Genomic DNA, 14,044 nt, shown 5'->3' on the forward strand with positions numbered 1-14,044 from the left:
TTTGACAGATGTAATGTCAGCGTTTGACGGCTCTGTGAAGCTGTCAAACACTGACAATCTGTCCTTTAAGTTGAGTCCTGCCACTCAGGCTCAGTTAGAGATCTCTCCTGAGCAGAAAGCAGAAGGCTGCAGATTTTGACAGTTCAGCGGCCATTCGGCTTTCTGTGCCGGTGAGATGAGGGACTCCTGAGACCTGAAGGGATGAAGTCTGGAGGAAGAAGTAAAGGTAAGTAAAACTTATTAAAACACTTTACACTCACCTCACACACTTACCTCTCCACACTTGCACTCATCACTCATCTGCACACCGGGCATCTCGGCCCCTCCAATCCCCGCAGACCGACGGCCCGCCTCGCTGACCCTGGCGAGGTTCGGAGCCATCAGGAAGCCCACACTTCAGGGCTGAAAATAGGGATTCTCTAAAAAACTGCATGTTAACTACCTGTTAACAGGCAGTTAATTGGCACTAATCCCCTTCCCGCCTTGGGGAGGCGGCTCCCAGCATGGGTAGGGTACCCGCCTCCTGGGAAGATGGCACGGAGGCGGGTTGGGGGCGGGATGGGTACCCACCCCCAGATTCTGCCATTTTCCCAGCAGTCCCGCCTCCTTACCCGCCTCCCCAGGGCTGGCAAAATTCCCCCCAATTGAGTCATTTGTCATTGTTTATTTGCCCCAAGCTTTCTTCATCAGCATCAGTAGGTTGGCTAGTGGGGATACTCCAAGCTGACATGTTCAAAGGAAGAGAAGAAGCTGCAGAGGGATGGCAGGCAGGTCATGTGATTCAAGGGATGCTCCGTGCCCTCCCGCTGTTACCCGCACCAACATAGAAGTAACATACTGTACCCTGTTTTGGTAGACATGCTGCTGAATGCTCCTTTTCCCAAAGACAACCATACCAGAAAATCTCTGGTAGCCTCAGTATGAGATGTAAATGCCTGATCAACCATTCTCTAAGGTGCTTCAGCAACACCTCAATCACAGCATGTCATGCTTTACCTGGTATTGCATTAAAGAAGACATACTAGGGTGGTCAGGAGGTGGCAGTACCACAGCAACTAAGATGCCACCAACCATTGCTGCAGGCTCTGGCAAACCTGCCTGGGAATGACCATGGGAACCTACCTTCTCAGGTTCTGGGTTAACAGAGGGGCAGAGGCTGAGCTGTACCTTCTGCTGCAAGGACACCTACTGCTACCATGCAGTATAGAGCTTATGCATGTGCAGAGAAAGGAATGATCAGTTGTGGCCGGAAACTTGGTTACACCTTCTTGGAGGTATGCAGATGATGCTTTTGGAATGACACAGGGCAGCCATCCTCACAAGCATCTCATGCAGCACAACCCTGACTTCAGCAGCCATGCATGGGTGCTGGACTGCACTGTCACTTGTCTGCAGTATCATGTGTGCACCAAAGGATCCCTCCTGTCTCTTCCTAGTACTGGTTCAAAATCCTGGAACTCCCTACCTAACGGCACTGTGGGAATACCTTCGCCACATGGACTGCAGCGGTTCAAGAAGGCGGCTCACCACCACTTTCTCGAGGGCAATTAGGGATGGGTAATAAATGCTGGCCTTGCCAGCGACGCCCACATCCCATAAATTAATTTAAAAAAACAAAAAAATACTCTCACCTCTGAGTCAGAAGTGAAAGCGCTAGTTCAAGCCCCACCCCAGGACCCTAGGCTGACACTTCAGTACAGTACAGAAGGTGATAATAAACGGAGACCCCATCTGTCTGTTGAGGTGGGTATTAAAGATTCTGTAGCACAATTCAAAGAAAAGCAGGGAGCTCTCTCAGTATCTTGGCCAACATTCCACCTTGTGCCAATACCACAAAAAATCCTGTTTTTGTGACAATTTATGAATTAAAAAAAATCTCAGTTGCAAATTGCTGTGTGTTTATGTGTTGCACATGATGGGGGAGCGAACATAATTGGAAATACTATCAACTAATGAAAATTCTATCTGCAGACCTGGTTCCTCTCGGCGAGTTCCAGGAGAAGTTAGAAAAAAAAGAGCTTCTCCCGTTAGCCCCCTCGGAGCGCTAACGGGAGGCGCAAAGTAACCCAGTTTCTCCCCCAGAGTACTTTAGCAAAATAAATAGCGAGGGGCTTGTGTATACCAGGACACGTCACCCTTTACTTCACCCTTTCTCAGTTAGGATATGCTCTTGAAATCAGAATTGATGTCTGGACCTCATAATTTCTTTGGTCTTTCACTACCAAACTTTTATTGATAATTTTTATATAAATATATATGGTCAGTGAACACTGCCATTACGCCTGTTGTTAACGGCAAATTACTAGATAGCCAATCTTTGACAATGGGAAGGAAGCCTATGATTGATTATAATGGCTCCAGTCATTTTAACTAATTTATACCTTAGGCATCACATTGTGAAGCCTACTGCAGCCTACTTGTCTGGTATCAGAGCTGATGACATTTCTTTGAGAAATACCGTGTCTGACTGTGGTGTTGAACCCCTTACAAGCTGTTTCTGCAATACAAGATACAAGTTAAAAATTAAACACAGGCAAAAATCTCTTCTTCTCCTTCTTAGGCAGTCCCTCGGAACCGAGGATGACTTGCTTCCGCATTAAAAATGAGTTCGCAGGTGACTGATGAGTCCAATGCGGGACCTACAGTCTCTGTCACAGGTGGGGCAGACGATGGTTGAAGGGGCGGGTGGGTGGAGTGCTTGGGTTGACGTGCGCTCCTTGCGCTGCCTGCGCTTGGCTTCGGCTTGCTCCCGGCGAAGAGACTCTAGGTGTTCGGCGCCTTCCCGGCTGCTTCTCCTTCACTTTGTGCGGTCTTGGACCAGGGATTCCCAGGTGTCGGTGTGGATGTTACACTTTTTCAAGGAGACTTTGAGGGTGTCCTTGAAGCATTTCTCTGCCCACCTGGGGCTCGCTTGCCGTGCCAGAGCTCCGAGTAGAGCGCTTGTTTTGGGAGTCTCGTATCGGGCATGCGAACAATGTGACCCGTCCATCGGAGCTGATTGAGCGTGGTCAAAGCTTCGATGCTGGGGATGTTGGCCTGAGCAAGAACACTGACGTTGGTGCGCCTATCCTGCCAATGGATTTGCAGGATCTTGCGGAGGCAGCGTTGGTGGTACCTCTCCAGTGCTTTGAGGTGCCTACTGTACATGGTCCGTGTCTCTGAGGCATACAGCAGGGCGGGTATCACTACTGCCCTGTAGACCATGAGCTTAGTGCCGGGTTTGAGGTCCTGGTCTTCAAACACTCTCTTCCTCATCCATTTTTGATCGCACTCACATACCATTTCACTACATTTGCAATTTCTTAGCAATTTAAACTTGACCACCACTCTGTCTCCTTATCATCAATATGCACTTTTTTATCAGTCTTCCTTTGTCCTCTAGGCTATCTGAAACTAAGGACTTAAACATAGAAATAACTTACAGATAGCAGTGGATAAATGCTTAACATGTTCATATGTCACCCATTATTTTAGTAGAAGCGCCATTTAAAGTAACATCTGCGTTAAAATTTAACTGAAAATTAAACCTGTGTTAAAGTACTGAACAGAGGAATGCCATACGACCAAGCCATACAACCCTCCACCAACACTGTGTTCCTCCAACTCTGGCCCCTTGACCACCATTGGCAGTCGTGCCTTCAGCCATCTAAGTCCTAAGCTCTAGAATTCCGTCCCTAAACCTCTTTACCTCTCTCTCCTCCTTTAAGACCCTCCTTAAAGCCTTCTTCTTTGACCAAGCTTTTGTTCACCTGTCCTCATGTTTCCTTTTTTGTCTCTGTGTCAATTTTTGTCTGATTAGGCTCCTATGAAATGCCTTGGGACGTTTTACTATGTTAAAGGTGCTATTGTGGCGGAGCCACCAAAGGACTCAGAGCGGTTGTACATAATTCCTTTAACAGCAATGTAGTTACTGTCTGTGCCTGTACCTTTAATTACACTGTTTAACTGTACAATGCCTAGTTACCTTTACAGCACGGTTTCAACGTGATGACGTCATGCCGTTAGTCACGTGATGCCCCAGTGGCGGGAAGAACGTGATGACGTCATGACGTCAGTCTCCGGACCAGAGGATCAGTCCTCGTGGAGCCCTCAGGGAGAGTAGACCTGTTATTGATGTGTTCTAGCAGTTTCCAGTTTAAACTCATTTGGTTTCATTAAAGTTCATTAATTTAATTACCTGAGTTGAACTCAGTCTTTTTGATAGGAACCTCCGTTCCTACATTGGTGACCCCGACTTCTACGAATGATTTTCGTGGAAGATTCGACATGGACACGAACGCCGTCACGCTGAAACTGCCACAGTTCTGGGAGCAACAACCAGACGCCTGGATCATCCAGGCTGAAGCCCAGTTCGCCATTCGGAACATCAACGCGGATCAGACCCGTTATTATTACGTGGTCTCCGCCCTCGACAGCGCAACTGCATCACGGATCATCAGCCTCATCGGTAGTCCTCCTACTGACAGCAAGTATGATGCAATTAAGGCGCGGTTGCTTCAGGTTTTCGGGCTACCAAAGTCGGAGCGTGCTCGCCGGCTCATCACGCTACCCAGCCTCGGGGACTCCAAACCGTCCGAGCTCATGAGCCAAATGCTCACGCTCTTGGGTGCTGAACCGGAATGTTTCATCTTCCGGGAGCTTTTCCTCTATCAACTGCCTGAACAGGTTCAGGCTGCCCTAGCCAGCTCAGAGATTACTGACTGCGCCAGGCTTGTGGCCGAAGCCGATAAGATTTTCACGGTTACCCAGCAGTGCTGCGCGGCCACGAGGCGCCCACCCCACACAGACGCGGTCCCGGTTTCTCCTACAGCGGGATGGTGCTCCTACCACACCCGTTTTGGCGCGAAAGCACGATGCTGCTGTTCCCCCTGCAGTTTCTCACCCCAAAAAAACCAAGAAGGCACAGGCGGCGTCCCTGGCGACGGATGACCAAGTCTAACGGGCGTTCCGCGGTGGCGATGGCCGTCGGTTCTACGGGGAAACTCCTCTATATCACCAATTCCCTCTCGGGCCGTCATTTCCTTTGTGACACCGGGGCGCAGTGTAGCATTCTACCTGCGTCGAAGCTTGACACGCAGACTGGGAACCTCGGTTTTTCCCTCGTAGCGGCTAATGGCGCAGCTATTCGAACGTTCCAAAAGTGGCAGGTCGAAGTCTGTTTCGGCGGTCAGCGCTTCTTTTGGGATTTCGTCACGGCTACAGTCTCACAGCCTATCCTAGGTGCAGATTTTCTGTGTGCCAACAGCCTACTAGTCAATGTCCGGCACCGCTGGCTGATCAACGCGGTCACCTTCCACTCGATTCCGTGCTTCCACGGTACCTCCGTGGCGTGCTCCATTGCCTGTGCTTTCCCTCCTCCAGATGACTTCACGCGGCTCCTCGGGGAGTTTCCGGAGCTGACAAGGCCCACCTTCTCCTCTTCGGCGATGAAACATGGTGTTGAACATCACATCACCACTACTGGCTCCCCGGTTTATGCGCGGGCTAGAAGGCTCGAACCCGGCAAGCTTGCAGCTGCGAAGGCGGAGTTCGCCACAATGGAGCGGCTCGGCATCATTAGGCGATGGAAGAGTCCCTGGTCTTCGCCTCTCCACATCGTGCTGAAACCAGGTGGCGGCTGGCGGCCTCGCGGTGACTACCGACGCCACCACTCCGGATCGGTACCCGATCCCGCATATCCAGGACTTCTCGGCCCACTTGGCGGGAAATTCTATCTTCTCTAAAGTCAACCTCGTCCGTGGATATCACCAGGTTCCAGTGCACCCACAAGACGTCCCGAAAACCGCAGTAATCACCCCTTTTGGCCTCTTTGAGTTCCTGCGGATGCCATTTGGCTTAAAGAACGCAGCACAGGCATTCCAGCATTTAATGGACTCCGTTCTTCGAGACCTGCGTTTCCTTTTCGTTTACCTTGACGACATACTCATTGCCAGTGCCAGCAAGGAGGAGCACATCTCCCATTTGCGTTCCCTCTTTACGCACCTCAGCCAACACGGTTTAATCATCAACCCGGCCAAGTGCCAGTTCGGCCTGCAACATATCGACTTCCTGGGACATCGCATAATATTGGACGACGCCGTCCCTTTGGCGACGAAGATCGAGGCGGTTACTTCTTTCCCGCGGCCGTCGACAGTCAAGGCCTTGCAGGAGTTCCTGGGGATGGTCAACTTCTACCACCGTTTCGTTCCCAAGGCGGCTCAACTCATGCAACCCTTGTTCGGGGCCCTCAAGGGCAAGTCCGGTAAAGACCCAATCAGCTGGACAGTTGAAATGATCCAGGCATTCGGCGACACAAAGAACGCTTTGGCCAACGCAACCATGCTGGCGCACCCACTTCCAGGTGCTACTATCGCCCTTACCACCGACGCGTCAGACTACGCCATCGGTGCAGTGCAAGAACAGTGGGTCAACGGCACGTGGCAACCGCTGGCATTTTTCAGCCGTCAATTGCGAACAAATGAAAAATAGTACAGCACCTTTGATAGGGAACTACTGGCCCTTTTCCTCGCCATTCGCCATTTCCGGTTTTTATTGGAGGGGCGCCCCTTCACGGCTTTTGTCGACCACAAACCCCTTACGTTCGCCATGGCCAAGACCACAGAACCGTGGTCCGCTCCTCAACAACGTCACTTGACGTTCATTTCCGAATTTACCACGGACATTCAACATGTGTCTGGTAAGGACAACCTGGTGGCAGATTGCCTCGCCCGTGCGACGGTCCACGCGGTGCACCTGGGAATCGACTACACCCTCATGGCGGCAGATCAGGTTTCGGATTTGGAGGTCCAATCATATAGAACCGTTCCCTCTAGCTTCCAAGCGACCGACGTCGTCTTCCAGGCCGCAGGTGCCATGCTCCTTTGCGACGTTTCCATGGGAGTTCCTCGTCCCATCGTGCCAGTCGCATGGCGCCGGAGGGTTTTCGATGCTATACACGGGTTGTCGCACCCAGGGATGAAGGCTTCGCAACGGCTTATGTCAGCCAAGTTCGTCTGGAAAGGTATGCACATCGATGTCCGTGACTGGGCTAATACCTGCGTCGTATGCCAGAAGGCCAAAGTCCAGCGTCATGTCAAGACTCCAGTGGCTGCGTTCACTGTTCCGGAGCATCGTTTCGACCACGTGCATGTGGACCTCGTGGGGCCGCTTCCACCTTCTCAGGGTTATACTCATCTCCTCACCATAGTGGACCGCACCACTAGGTGGCCAGAGGCAATTCCTTTGGTTTCCACTACATCGGCAGACGTCGCTAGAGCTTTCATCTCCTGTTGGGTTGCCCGTTTCGGGGTACCGGCGGACATCTCCTCTGACCGCGGGCCACAATTTTCCTCGGATCTTTGGAACGCTGTGGCTCAGGGGCTCGGTACCAAACTTCATCGCACCACCGCCTATCATCTGCAGGCGAACGGCCTTTGCAAGCAATTCCACAGGTCGCTTAAAGCTTCTCTTCGGGCCAGTCTTCAAGGTGCAGGATGGGTGGACAGACTCCCATGGGTCCTGTTGGGTCTCCGTACGGCGCCCAAAGACGATCTACAATCGTCTTCGGCTGAACTCGTCTATGGCCAGCCGCTCTGTGTACCAGGAGATTTCCTCCCTTCTCTCACAGAGCCATGGTCCGCCTCCTGGCACTTCGTTTGCCACCAAGAAGCGGCCAGATGCTTTGCTCCGATGCCTACGTCCAATCACGGTTTGCAGACCTCCTACGTGTCACCAGGACTGAAGAATGCGGAGTATGTCTTCATCCGCCACGACGCTCACCAGGATCTGCTCAAGCCCCCTTACACTGGTCCTTTCCGCGTCATCGAACCGGGAGACAAATCCTTTTTGGTCGACGTCAGAGGGAAACCGGATCACATCTCGGTGGACCGCTTGAAGCCGGCTCACCTGGACCTGGACCACCCTGTCGTAGTCGCTCAACCACCCAAACGTGGCCGACCGCCCGTTGCTGCCGCACCTGATCAACCAAAGCCGCATGACAACTCGACCGCGCTCGCCGCGCCTGCTCAGCCGCCACCAACTGCCAACTCGACCACCGGTCGTCAACTTCCTCTACCAGGGTATCGAAGTCGATCGGACAGGCTCATCAGGCCTCCTCCTCGCCTCACCTTTTCTGTTAAAGACAATTCTGGGGGGGCACATGTGGCAGAGCCACCAAAGGACTCAGAGCGGTTGTACATAATTCCTTTAACAGCAATGTAGTTACTGTCTGTGTCTGTACCTTTAATTACACTGTTTGACTGTACAATGCCTAGTTACCTTTACAGCACGGTTTCAACGTGATGACGTCATGCCGTTAGTCACGTGATGCCCCAGTGGCGGGAAGAACGTGATGACGTCATGACGTCAGTCTCCGGACCAGAGGATCAGTTCTCGTGGAGCCCTCAAGGAGAGTAGACCTGTTATTGATGTGTTCTAGCAATTTCCAGTTTAAACTCGTTTGGTTTCATTAAAGTTCATTAATTTAATTACCTGAGTCGAACTCAGTCTTTTTGATAGGAACCTCCGTTCCTACACTATACAAATTCAAGTTGTTGTTGTTGACCGCATTAAGCATTTGTCCACTAATATTGCAGCAGCAATTTCCGGCCTATAAATTTGGTCCTTTGAAAGCAGATGTTAGAACCCACTTAATTTCTTCAATGCCTAGCTCCTTAGACATAATTATGGCAGCAATTAAGGATGTGGCTAGAGAAGATTTTTGTCTCTTGATTTGCCTTCTTGCCTGTCTACCTCCTCCAGTATAACTTCTCTCTCCATTTGTTTTACCAACTTCGTCATCTCTTCAGTTAGTCCTGTCTTTGTTCTCATCTTGATACGAGTCATAGCCTGAACGCCATCAGTTGGTATCCCCCTGTTTAAGAATTCCTGAAACCATTGCTACCAGATATGTAAGATAGCTTCTTTCTCACATTATTCTTTTCTATACTTCTCCTTCACTGGTTTCAACAGCACCCTTATTTTGAAGACAAGTGCACTAATCATCCTATAATGCATGTGACTTACAAATCTGCAAATTGGCTTCTTTCATTGAGAGTGCGACATTTTGTGTGCTCGGTATGTGCTTTGTAGTGATGTTTCAGCACAGTAAATATATTCACATGCTTATATCACTGTGATGTTGCTTGCTAACAGACAGCTTATGCTATATGTTTATAGTGCAGTATGTTGTGGCTGTGTGTTCTTTAACTCTGAATGGTCGAGGTCCATTAAGATTCAAGATTCAAGATTATTTTATTGCCATATGTAACTGGTACAATGGAATGCTTACTCCCCACTCACTCCCACAATATAAGTATAAATATAAAAAGCAAAAGTAAAAACAAATATAAATATAGAAACAATAAGCAAATAAGTATAGCAATGACAGTCCAAGTTGCAGGATATGATGAATAGTGCAAAAAGCCTCTATTACCACTGGAAGTAATAGTAATGTAATATGATAAGTATATGGTAGTATAAGTGTAATATATATATTTATATATAAATAAGTATAAATTAAAATGCAGTGTGCAATGTACAAATGAGTTATAAGTTATATAAGTTATTATATGAATGAAGAGAAGTAAATAGATGCAAGGAAGATCAAATCAGAAAGAACCTGCAAAGTGCTACTCAGTACCCAAAACTTCTCAACACAGCTTTGAATATCTCCTGTGAAGCTGTCAAACACTGACAATCTGTCTTCTAAGTTGTGTCTTTACTCAAGACTCAATTAGAAAGCCTTCCTGACCAGAAAGCAGAAGGCTGCAGCTTTTGACAGTTCAGTGGCCATTCTGCTTTCTGTGCCGGTGAGCTGAGGGACTCCTCAGACCTGAAGGGAGGAAGCCTGCAGGAAGAAGTAAAGGTAAGTAAAACTTATTAAGATGAACAATAAACCCCTTTTCTCGTTAATATATATACTCTAATTCCTGATGCATCCAAAATCGGAAGAAAATAAAACAATATGGGGGAAAAATTCAGTATCGCCCTGTTTGGGGCGCCATTATCGGCCGTGCGCAAAGTTTAGCGCCTGGCGCTAATTATCGCCTCCGACAGCAAACTTGGCTTTTATCGCCTCTGGAGGTGATTGGAGCGCTAAATCAAGCGCTTCACACCTGTCTTAAGGCACAAAGGCCGAGGAGCGAGGCGCTACCTCAGAGCACTGGCGAAGCAAGGAAGGGCAAATCAAAATAAACCTGCAAAGTGCTGCTCAGTACTCAAAACTCCTTCACACAGCGTTGAATCTCTCCAGAAGTCTCTCTCTCTCTCTCTCAGAATGCGTGGTGCAAAAATGTCACCGACAAAAAAAGGCAGGAAGCGGTCGCCTTTAAATAGGGCTCCCCCAGTCCCTTTCTGACAGCATAACGCTCCCCTCAACCTGTCGTTGCTAGCGGCAGGCGGTAAGGCAGGGGGCGCCACTCAATATCCGGTCCGGGGCGCTAACGGGGCGTTGCACACTCGACTGACGTCACAATCTGCAGGCGCAGGAGATCGTGGCGGTAGTGTTTAGTGCCGCCGCAAAATGTCTAGTTAATTTCGCAAGCGGCGCAAACATCGCCGTGCCCGGGCGCTAGTTGCTTTGCGCCCCATTAGCGCCCTCTTAAGGCGCTAACGGGAGGCGCAAACAACTGAATTTTTCCCCCTATGAGACTATACACTCATGTGAGTTTATTAAGAGGTAATATTAAACTGAAACAAAAAGAACTCAGCAGATTGAGTACAGTGGGAGAATATTCGATTTCTCCCCGGCACTTTAAATCTGTTTTAAAACAACAAAAGTCCCAAAGTTGCAGTAATTCTCATAAACTTGATAAGTTGGACTATGCGTCCTTGATGAAAAGCTTTCATGGACCTAACAGAGTCCTTTGTGAGCCTCCACCTGTAGAGCTAGAAAGCAAGTGAAGAATCATTGCTTCCAGTCCACAATAGATCCCCCTCTTCACCTAGAAAACCAAACTGGGATGAAGAAAAATCAAAATGATACATAGAAACATAGAAGATAGGAGCAGGAGTAGGCCATTCGGCCCCTCAAGCCTGCTCCGCCATTTAATGAGATCATGGCTGACCATCAAAATTCAGTACCCTGTCCCTGCTTTCTCCCCATATCCCTTGATGCCTTTAGCCGTAAGAAATATATCTAACTCCTTCTTGAATATATTTAATGAATTGGCCTCAACTGCCTTCTGTGGTAGAGAATTCCACAGGTTCACCACTCTCTGGGTGAAGAAATTCCTCCTCATCTCTATCCTAAATGGCTTACCCCTTATCCTTAGACTGTGACTCCTGGTTCTGGGCTCCCCCGCCATCGGGAACATCCTTCCTGCATCTAGTCTGTCTAGTCCTGTTAGAATTTTATAAGTTTCAATGAGATTCCCTCTCATTCTTCTAAACTCTAGCGAATATAAGCCTAATCGACCCAATCTCTCTTCATACGTCATTCCTGCCATCCCAGGTATCAGTCTGGTGAATCTTCGCTGCACTCCCTCCATGGCAAGAACATCCTTCCTCAGATAAGGCGACCAAAACTGCACACAATACTCTAGCTGTGGTCTCACCAAGGCCCTGTACAACTGCAGCAAGACATCCTTGCTCCTGTACTTGAATCCTCTCGCTATGAAGCCAACATACCATTTGCCTTCTTAACCGCCTGCTGCACCTGCATGCTTACCTTCAGCGACTGGTGCATAAGGACACCCAGGTCTCGTTGCACTTCCCCTTTTCCCAATCTATTGCCGTTCAGATAATAATCTGCCTTCCTGTTTTTGCCATCAAAGTGGATAACCTCGCATTTATCCACATTATACTGCATCTGCCATGCTTCTGCCCAATCACCCAACCTGTCCAAATCATACTGGAGTTTCTCTGCATCCTCCTCACAGCACACATGCCCACCCAACTTTGTGTCATCTGCAAACTTGGAGATATTACATCTAGTTCCTTCGTCTAGATCATTAATATATATTGTGAATAGCTGGGGTCCTAGCACCGATCCCTGCGGTACCCCACTAGTCACTGCCTGCCACTCGGAAAAAGACTTGTTTATTCCAACACTGCCAACCAGTTCTCTATCCAAGTCAGTACCTTACCCCCAATCCCATGTGCTTTAACTTTGCACGCTAATCTCTTATGCGGGACCTTATTGAAAGCCTTCTGAAAGTCCAAATACACCACATACACTGGTTCTCCCTTAACTATTCTACCAGTTACATCCTCAAAAAATTCCAGTAGATTAGTCAAGCATGATTTACCTTTTGTAAATCCATGTTAACTTTGTCTGATCCTGTCGCTGTTTTCCAAGTGCTCTGCTATTACATCTTTTTTAATGGACTCTAGCATTTCCCCCACTACCGATGTCAGGCTTACTGGTCTATAATTCCCTGTTTTCTCTCTACCATCTTTTTTAAATAGTGGAGTTACATTAGCTACCCTCCAAGCCATGGGAACTGTTCCAGAGTCTATAGAATTTTGGAAGATGACCAGCAATGCATCTACTATTTCTGGGGCCACTTTCTTAAGTACCCTAGGATGTAGGTTATCAGGCCCTGGGGATTTTTCGGCCTTCAATCCCGTCAATTTCCCTAACACCATTTCCCTACAAATACTGACTTCATTCAGTTCCTCCCTCTCACTAGACCCTATGTTCCCCGACATCTCTGAGGTACAAAGGTGCAAATAGATTTCCTGATTTGTTTTTCATAGCTGCAGAACAACGGGTGAGGGTCTCCCCCAGTGAAATGGCCAATACTGCTAATGGCTCAATGCCTGCGCAAACAGATGGCAGAAAACACCCTTTTTCTAGTAACACCTACATAGGCTGGAATTTTTACCTTTACCGTCGGGTTGGGTGCGTGCTAGCAACGTAGCGGGTCGGGAACGCGATGTTCTGAGCAGCGCGTTGCTCAGAGCGACTTTTACTTAATGGCCCCAATTGAAAGACTTATGCGTGTTTCCTGGCCCTATTAAATGGTGCGGGTCTGATGACGTTAGCGATGACTCATTTCCAGCATCCATATTTAAAGCAGCCTTGGACTCAACTCACTTGAATGTTGCCAGAGGAGGGTGGAACGTGACAAAGAAAGCCTACAGTATTGCTATAACTTTGAAAGGATGAATAGCCAAAGACAGAGGGCTGCACCGTGCTTCTCAGATTCATCATTGCATACTCTGGGGAGGCTGTCAGAGCATGCAGGGAGGTCCTCTTCCCTGCTGATAGGCAAAGGAGACCTCCGTAAGAAACAAAAAGAGCCTGGCTGGATATTGCTGAGGAGGTCAGCGGCAGGGATGTGGTCAGGAGAACCTGGATACAGTGCAGGAAATGCTTCAATTATCTCATGAGGTCAGGAGGTGAGTGCAATGCCACACTCACCCTCACCATGATGTGCTTGTCAACACATCCCCATCACTCTGCCTTCCCAAGCTGACTCCTGCACATCATTCCTCACACCAACCTATCTTCCAGGTCCACTAATCGTGAGCAGCCTGCAACTACCTCTGCTGAAGCCACAGGGGTTGCACCTCGTAGAAGCACTCGGAAATGAAAAATGACACAAAAGTAGATGCATAAGTCTATGCACATGGGCGTATCAAAAAATGTTAGTGCTAAGTTTCAGTTATTTTAATTACACACGTAAGTGTCTTCAGTGGATAGCCCTTGTCTCCAAGCAGCCAGCCGGTAAGTCTGTTTGGAGGTGCGAAGAGCTGAGGGAGGGTGGACTGGTGCAGCACGAAAGAGTCATGACAGTTACCAGGGAATCTGGTGCACACATGCATAATCATCTTTTTATGGTTGCAGATGAGCTGCACATTGAGGGAGTGTGAGCCCTTGCAGTTCACAAACACGCCTGGGTGATGATGGGGTGCCTTCATGGCAACATGTGTGTAGTCGATGACGCCCTGCACCTGTGGGAAGTCAGCCAGAGCTGCAAAACCAAGCGCCCGCTCAGTAACACTGGCTTCATCAGTGCCAAAGTTGATATAATTGACTGACTTGTGAAACATGGCATCGATCACCTGGGTGATGCATCTGTGGGCGGCCGACTGTGAGATCCTGCAAATGTCTGCTGCA

At 48.8% G+C, this 14,044-nt stretch overlaps 1 protein-coding gene and 1 long non-coding RNA gene across 2 annotated transcripts in view; both read left to right on the forward strand.

Moving 5' to 3' along the window:
* LOC147117748 (uncharacterized) overlaps positions 1 to 2,023 on the forward strand; it is an 88,679-nt gene extending 86,656 nt beyond the window's left edge. The window contains exon 4 of the mRNA XM_085988990.1: positions 1,972 to 2,023. The gene's annotated coding sequence lies outside the window, so the exon portion shown is untranslated. The remainder of the gene's footprint in view (positions 1 to 1,971) is intronic.
* Positions 1 to 14,044, forward strand: part of LOC147117747 (uncharacterized) — a 258,768-nt gene that overhangs the window by 208,192 nt on the left and 36,532 nt on the right. The gene's annotated exons all lie outside the window — the stretch shown is intronic.

Source organism: Somniosus microcephalus, chromosome 5 (assembly GCF_052327205.1).
Source record: "Somniosus microcephalus isolate GS21.2 chromosome 5, FLI_Smic_1.0, whole genome shotgun sequence".
Lineage (NCBI taxonomy): Eukaryota > Metazoa > Chordata > Chondrichthyes > Squaliformes > Somniosidae > Somniosus > Somniosus microcephalus.